Source organism: Microcebus murinus, chromosome 2, assembly GCF_040939455.1.
Source record: "Microcebus murinus isolate Inina chromosome 2, M.murinus_Inina_mat1.0, whole genome shotgun sequence".
NCBI classification, from domain to species: domain Eukaryota; kingdom Metazoa; phylum Chordata; class Mammalia; order Primates; family Cheirogaleidae; genus Microcebus; species Microcebus murinus.
Window position 1 is genome coordinate 52,692,313 of NC_134105.1, and position 8,628 is coordinate 52,700,940.

Genomic DNA, 8,628 nt, shown 5'->3' on the forward strand with positions numbered 1-8,628 from the left:
ATCACTCACTACAACATAAGATCCAAGAGGGCAGGAATTGTGTCTGCTTTGTTCCCTGCAAATCTTTAATGTGTAAAACAGTGCCTGACACATAATAGGTGCTCAATAAATATTTGTTGAAAGAATGAATGAATACTAGACAATGACCCAATCTATTCATTCATTTCATCTGCTTCTGATGAAGAGAAAAACAGTATTACAGGAAGGCAAAGAGCTTTCAGACCTTGATGTGTTTCCTGAGGCTCTTCTATAACACCCCATTATTTTATCATCATCGTTTTCCCCTAAACCATCACTATATAATTAATGAGAAAGCAATGATATAATATAACATTATGTATTTTTCTTTTCATCTATGTAGCTTTATTTTATTTTCTTGGATAATCTTTTATGCTTTTGACTGAAACCCTTTCTTCAAATAGATTCATATGGCAGAGTTAATAACACCTCAGTGAGCAAACGGTATCCTTTATTTCTTTGGGAAATCTAGCTGCCACACTAATTAGACATCTTTCTGGCTGATAATCAGGGGCAGACAAATGGTGCAACATGTTAAAGGAAATGAGCAAACAAACAGGTGTAATCACTTTACAGACCATTAATTATCTTGCTAATAGAAACAACTGCTGAATTCTAAAAGGCCAGGCATTCTGGTAGCTCACAGGAAAGAAATTTGGTATAAAGAATTGTGTCTCTTCAATTATTACTTATAGATGATTTTACTTGAAAGAGTCAAGTGGAGATAATTCATAGAAGGTAGTTTTATTTATTATGTATTACTGTTTTAAATACCAGCTAATTTTGCTTTGATCCAGCTTAATTTTCTGAATGAAGCTGTAGTTGGCATTTACCACAGTGTCTGTCTGGCTCATAGAGATGCTTAATTGTCCTCTTCAACATCCATTCTCACATTCTTACTTACTAACAGAACCCCTATATTATTGATAGCAGCAATTTTCCAGCCTCCCTTGCAGCTAGGTGTGGTCATGTGACTGAGTTCTGGCTAATGAAGTATACACAGAAGCTGTTAGAAGAATTTCTAGGAAATCTTTTTAAAATGGAGGACAGACAAATGGAGAAATCCTTTCCTTCTCCTTCCTCCTTCCTGCTGACTGGAAAGTGGACATGCTATCTAGAGCTCCAGTGGCCATCTGAGCCATCTGAGACCTGGAAGATAGAAGCTGTGCACTGAGGGTGGTCTAGCAGAAGACAGGAGCCCATGTCCCTCATGAATGTGAAGAGCTGTGTTGGATCATTTATCTCAACTTCATTTACATGAGACTAATGTTTTTAAATTACTGTTATTGGAAGTCCTGATGGTTGTGTCTGAATTAATCCTCATGGATACAATAGGTACTGGTAATCAGAAATTATGTTTTCAGAGAATGGATGGAGTAGACTCCTATGGTGGTTATGGTAGTCTCCTCAGACTGCATAACAAAATACCACAGACTAGGGGGCTCACACAACAGAAACTTATTTCCTCACAATTCTGGAGGCTGGAAGTCTACTGTTAAGGTGCCATCAGGGTTGTGGTCTGGTGAGGCCTCTCTTCCTGGCTTGTAAATGACGACCTTCTTGCTGTGTCCTCATATGGCCTTTCTTTGTGTTCATTGAGAGAGACAGATCTTCGGTGTCTCATTCTCTTCTTGTAAGGAAATTAATCCCATCAGGGCCCCACCTCTATATCCTCATTTAACCTTAATTATCCTCCTAAAGGCCGTACCTCCAAATATAGTCATGCTGGGGGTTAGGGCTTCAACATGTGGATTTGGGGGAACACAATTCCATCCCTCACAGTGGCCATCTATTGTCTCCCCAGTAGTTGTGTTCCCCTCTTCTAGGACCTGCTCCTTTCCTTCCATCCACATGTTCCTTCAGTGTCACCTGATTAGCTAGCAGCAGTTGATTGGTGTGAGGTATACCCCTAATCCAAGCTGGACCTATCAAAAGCTTTCCCGAGGAATTTTGGAATTAGACCTGAGAAAGAGAAAGACTCTCTCCAGTGACAGAATGTTAGATGCCATGTTCAGAAGCTACTGTCAGTCTTGTTTTTCTTCACGTGGCCAGAATAAAAGGAGGATGGTCTGCAGACAGAGAGCAAGAAGAATAAACAAACAGAAAAGGGCAGAGGAGAGATGGAATGAGAGTCCTAAATGCTTCTGATCCCTGGCTTTAATTGTTAATAAGGTTCAATCACATTCATGACTTATGGTTCAGAGAAACCTTTATCATACAGTCCTCTTTTTTCTTTAGCTACTTAGAGTTGGGCTTCTGTTTTTTTTCACCGAGAGCCCTAACACACACAACTCCCTAGAATTAACAAAAAAGGATAAAAGCTTTGTATTTTTAGTCCCCCAGAGCCTGCATGATTTTCTTTTAACAATGATTAGCAGTAACTGCTAATGTGTTTTTGTTTGTTTTATCTTGTATGCCAATTTATTTGAAACTGAACAGAGATCACTGCACAAAGAAAGATTTGATGTTGTTTTCAGTAAATTGTTACTGGAATTCAAGCTCAGGTCATCCTGACAACTCCTCCCTATGTCAACCTGTGTGCAACAGCAGATAAAAGAATTGGCAATAAATGCAGTTCAGCTGGAAGAAAATGCCATACATTTTATAAGCCTGTGAGGAACTACTGGGTTGCACTCATTGTGTATCCTATTTGGAAATCTAAAATAGAACTAAAGTTCTAATGTTTCTACTTTCATAAATATTTATAATCGTCATCTTTCCATCTCAACAATTATTCCTGGATAAAGATACTATGTATCATCTAAGAAGAGGAAAACCCCTCTAAATTACATGACTGAGTTTCAGAATGTGAGTAAAGTACCGCTAACCAAAATGTTCAAGCAAGCTGATGCAAATTTCCTTTTCTATGACTACATAAGCAAAAATCTTTTGCTCAGTACTGAGTTTGATGTGGTGTAACATGTAAAAAAGAAAGTACCTTTATCTGTGTTTGCACAGAAACTGAGTAACCTTGTCATAAACTGGGGAAGAAATGACCTAAGTGTCAGCTCCCACATCTCCTGCTGTGAGTAGATTTAAGAGGTATTGGGTGTCACAATCATTAATATACCAAACAACAGAAACTAAATCTCAGTGCACAGACAGAAGAGAACGGATCTGCTACAAATGAGTTCTATGACTTCATAGTACTGAGCTCGTCCCATACATTATTTAATTTAATCTTCCCAACAATCTGTGAGGTAGATATTGTCATCACCATTTTACAGCTGAGAAAACTGCGTCAGAGAGCGGCTACATCTTGCCCAGTGCCACTTAGCCAGTAAGTGGCAGAGTTGGCTTTGGAATGTAGGTCACCTCACTCCCACCCATGTGCCTCATTCAGCACCATGCCCTACTGTCAGTTCCTCAAGGCAGGGGTTCTCAAACTTTTTTTTTTTAAGACTATAAGAGTTAAAGTTTAATTCACACAGATTAGCTTTCTTTCAAAGGAAAACATTATGTGACAATTCACACTTGAACACTTGGTATAACACAAACTTCCACTCTATCTGGCACAAACATATTCAACATGCTATATTAAGTATAATCTCCATTTTATTTTTTTCCAACGGATAGTTTTTCTTCAGTCTTCAAGGACTCAACTCCTTACATAGGCTTTGGTGGAGGTCTTGGGGCAGCACCCGCAGGTTTAAATCTGGGTGGGGGTGTTCGGTCCTTGCGGGCTTCCCGAGAACGATTACTGACTACCTTGCTGGGAATGGCACAACTCACACAGTAACATAGCTTCACGTACAGCTTGGGGAGCACATAGGCATCGAAGACGCTCGCTTCAGATATGTCCCTGACAGCTGCGGCCTCCACTATGTTCCGAATGACAGCTTCTTTATGGCCTTGTCCTTAGGCACGCATCGGGTGCAGTTCATGCAGTGAATAGGCTGCACATGGCCATGGCCCTTTTTGGCACGACCGTTGTCCCTTCTTTTCTTTGTCATCTTAGAAACGAGGACGCAAAAAGGCTCCTCAAACTTTTTAAACAGGGGGCCAATTCACTGTCCCTCAGACCATTGGAGAGTGTGCACTGTGGGCCCGGGACAAGTTGGGATAAATGTGCTAGGCGGCCCGCATGTGGCCCCCGGGTCATAGTTTGAGGATGTCTGACTCAAGGAATAGGAACTACTGTTTAAATTGTTTTTCTTTCTTTCTTTCTTTCTTTCTTTCTTTCTTTCTTTCTTTCTTTCTTTCTTTCTTTCTTTCTTTCTTTCTTTCTTTCTTTCACAATTTTTTTATTTCAATACATTTAGCAAATACAAGTCGTTTTTGGATACACAGATAAATTGTACAATGGTGAAGTCAGGGCTTTTAGTATACCTGTCACCTGAATACAGTGTACCCGATACGTAGTTTTTAATTTCTCATCCCTCTTCTGAGTCTCCAAAGTCCATTAGGTATGTATGTACCACTCTGTATGACCATCATTTAGCTCCCACTTACAAATAAGTGCATGTGGTATTTGTTTTTCTGTTTCTAAGATACTTCACTTAGGAGTATGGCATCCAGTTCCATCTAAGTTGCTGCAAAAGACATTATTTCATTCTTTTTTATAGCTGAGTAGAATTGCATGGTGTATGTATATGGACACATGCACCACATTTTCTTTATCCACTCATCAGTCAATGGGCACTTAGGTTGATTCTACATCTATGCTATTATGAATTGTGCTATGATAAACATATGAGTGCCTATGTCCTTTTGATAAAATGACTTCTTTCCCTTTGGATAGATACCCAGTATTTGGGATTGCTGGATCAAATGGTTAAATTGTTTCTTTAAATTGCCATGCAAGACTGGAGGCTTCTTCTTGGTAGAGATAATGTGCACAGCACCAAGAATGTAGCAGTTATACCCAGAATATATTAAGTCAGCAGGTGTCTATAATAGAGGAATTACAAAACACACACCTGTAACATATTCAGATTCAGCAATAGTAAATTATTTAAAAACTAGGCTTGGCCGGGCGTGGTGGCTCACGCCTGTAATCCTAGCACTTTGGGAGGCCGAGGCGGGCGGATTGCTCAAGGTCAGGAGTTCGAAACCAGCCTGAGCGAGACCCCGTCTCTAACAAAAATAGAAAGAAATTAATTGACCAACTAAAAATACATATACAAAAAAATTAGCCGGGCATGGTGGCGCATGCCTGTAGTCCCAGCTACTCGGGAGGCTGAGGCAGTAGGATCGCTGAGCCCCGGAGATTGAGGTTGCTGTGAGCCAGGCTGACGCCACGGCACTCACTCTAGCCTGGGCAACAAAGTGAGACTCTGTCTCAAAAAAAAAAAAAAAAAAAAAAAAAACTAGGCTTCACCATTGAATGCAAGACAAGATCCTGGACTGAATCCTATGCCAAAGGCAAGTGTGATAGGACATTTTCTCTCAAGATCCTAGTGAGGGGCCGGGTGCTGTGGCTCACGCCTGTAATCCTAGCTCTTGGGAGGCCGAGGCGGGCGGATTGCTCAAGGTCAGGAGTTCAAAACCAGCCTGAGCAAGAGCGAGACCCCGTCTCTACTATAAACAGAAAGAAATTAATTGGCCAACTGATATATATATAAAAAAAAAAAAAATTAGCCGGGCATGGTGGCACATGCCTGTAGTCCCAGCTACTCGGGAGGCTGAGGCAGAAGGATCGCTTGAGCCCAGGAGTTTGAGGTTGCTGTGAGCTAGGCTGACGCCACGGCACTCACTCTAGCCTGGACAACAAAAGTGAGACTCTGTCTCAAAAAAAAAAAAAAAAAAAAAAAGATCCTAGTGAGGCATTCAACAAAATTTTAATATGGGCTATCAAATATAAAAGGAAATGCTGTATCAATGTTAAATTTCTTGCATTTGATACCTTTACTGTGAATGTTTAGAAGCATATCTTTACTAATATGAAAACACACTGAAGTATTACAGCTAAAAGGCTATAATTATTCAAGCAACTTCTTTTGGATGGTTAATGAAAAAAAATTATATATCTAAAGAGAGAGAGCAAACAAGAAAAAGAGTAAAGCAAATATTATAAAATGTCAAAAATAGGTAATCTGGTAAAAGGCATATGGAATTCTTTGCATGTATTGTTTCCACAGTTTCTCTGGAAGTTCGAATTATTTCAAAATATAAGGGTAATTTTAAAAAGAGCACTAGGCTTAGACCCAGGAGTCCTGGTTTCAGGTTAAGATTTCCCATTATCTGTCAGAGTGACATTTGTCAGTTCACATAACCTCTCTGGACCATGCCCCTCTTCTGTAAAATGCAAAAGTTATTTGTTTTACTGTGGATTAGCATTCCATTATACAAATAAACCTCAGCTCATTCATTCCCCTATGTTGAGTGGCGTCTACTTTTTCCCCGTTATGAACAGTGCTGCAGTGAACAGCTGTATTCATGGGTCCTTGTGCTCCAGTGCGGGCATGCCCTAGGGTAGAGCCACATGTATCAATGTGGGAAACTAAAAAAATATAACATTGGGTGAAAAAAGCACAATGCAAAAATCAATGGAATCATACATTTAATATGACTCCATTTATGTAAATTTTCAAAATACATCATTGAAGTACAAAAACATACATAGAATTTATATATGCCAACTTCACCACAGAACTTAACTCTGAGCAGGAAGGGAGGAAGAAGAAAGGAGTAGTGTGGGGATAGTTGCACCTATAATGTTTAATCTCCTTAACAGGCAGAGCAAGACATTGATCTACAATAAAAAGGGTCTCAGCTAAATAATCTCTTGGTCTCTTCCAACTCTAATGAATTAGAGCCTGCTTATGAGTATATGTATTAATAGATTTAATTTTAACAGAATTCAACAAGCACGTGTGGAGAAAATTGTTTATTCAGGGCATTAAGCTACCTATAGAGTAGTCAAAAATAAGTAAAACATGTTTTGGAATGCTCTGAAGGAAAAAAGACTCAGATGTAATATTAAAGAAAAAAACTTGGTTAATCATTTCCTTTAGATAATGGTACAAAGCTACAATTAAAGGAAATAATAAACATGGGAGGGAGGGATGGGCTTTGGTTAAAGATAAACTTTTAGCCATGTGTTCCTGATGTGAAAATTCATCCTTAGGATTGTTGGCTCAGTGAACTGCCGAAGGAAGTTACACCCCAGAAGAAAGCATGTTATTACACGTCTGAATTGACTGGTCCTCTGTTAATAGCTACAATTGAATTGCATGTATTAAAACAGCAGAAAAACAACACAAATAGAAAATATTTTAAATCAAGGACTAGTATCATTTAAATCAAAATAAAGTGGAAGTTTGGTAATTATTCTGTGAACTTCTGCAACTTGCTAATCAAACTGGGTAATTCAAGCAAAGAGTTCTTCTATTGGTGAGCACACACTAATATAACAAAATAGTTCTCTCTACCTCTGAGAGTCACCTCATGTAAATGTGAACAGAAGAGGGGCCTATGCACCAGGGCTCTTTTAGTACCAAAGAACAGAAAATCTAACTCAAATGAACTTAAATGAAACTAAAAAGTCCCAAGACAGATTTAACTTCAAGTGTGCCTTGATCCAGGAGCGCAGGCAATGGCATGGTAGGGGAGCCTACAGATCCCGTCCCTTGTAGCATTTTAGTTCTTAAGCGGAATCTTTAACTGGGACTAGGAACCAAATTGACACAGACAGATTAACAGGAGAAAAGCATACAAGTTTTATTAATTTTACATGTACGTGGGGATCATCACAAGAGAGCAAAGACCTGAAGTAATGAACAATGCAGAAAGCTTTTATATTTTTAGACAAAGAACAATAAATTTTATGAAGAAATGACAAGACAGAGGGTTCTGGGCTAGGGAAGTAAGTTCCAGGGCTGTCATTAGAGATGTATAGAGTGGAAGATAGGGTTATCTTAGTAAATTTATTTGTAAAGATCCATTGCAGCATCAATTCTCAGCCACCGATCATAAGGGTTATTTTCTCATGCTGGTACAGGGAAGGCAGCTTTCTCGCAGGAGTTTTTATGGCTTGCAATAGGTAAGAAAGGGCAGGCAGTCCAGACAGCTCTTTCTGCACCTGCTGCTTCTCAAGGGCTTAAAGCTCAAAATAATCAATACACCAGGCCAGGCATTTTAGAGTATTATATCCTTACCTCCTTCATTTACCCTGTTTGAAACGTCCAAACAGTAAAAGCTGAGTTGATGACTGTGGAGAGAAAAGTTGAGTTAGTAGCTGAGTTGCAAGGAATCTGCAAAGGGAAGGAAAAACAGATTAGAATGAGAATGAATACACTGAAAAGAACAAATCTAAGGACATTTCCCCACATCCCAGGAAATCAGCCTCCTATTACTGGGAATAATAGGTCAGTCCAATAGATTGATTTAGCTTCATGTATCTGATGAAGAGTGTGTATCTTGTCTTTTAAAAGGTGCAGTTTATTCTCAGTTTGTCCCAAGCAATTTACATAGAAGCAGCATTCCTTATCAGTGATCACATGACTCTTCCTCGTTGGGCTGTTAGTGTATCTAGGACACACGATTTTGAATAGAGGCTAAACGGCTAACTTCTGATTGGAGTGTTCTCAATATTTGCATAGTAATATTGAACTCTTGTTCAATTACTACAGAAAGATTTTGAGTTGTCCCTTCTATCTCATCAGTTCC

General features: G+C 39.2%; 1 pseudogene; it reads right to left on the reverse strand.

Annotated features, from left to right (window-relative positions):
• Positions 1–3,624: 3,624 nt before the first annotated feature.
• LOC105872872 (small ribosomal subunit protein eS26 pseudogene) lies at positions 3,625–3,971 on the reverse strand (annotated as a pseudogene).
• Between the last annotated feature and the right edge of the window lie 4,657 nt (positions 3,972–8,628).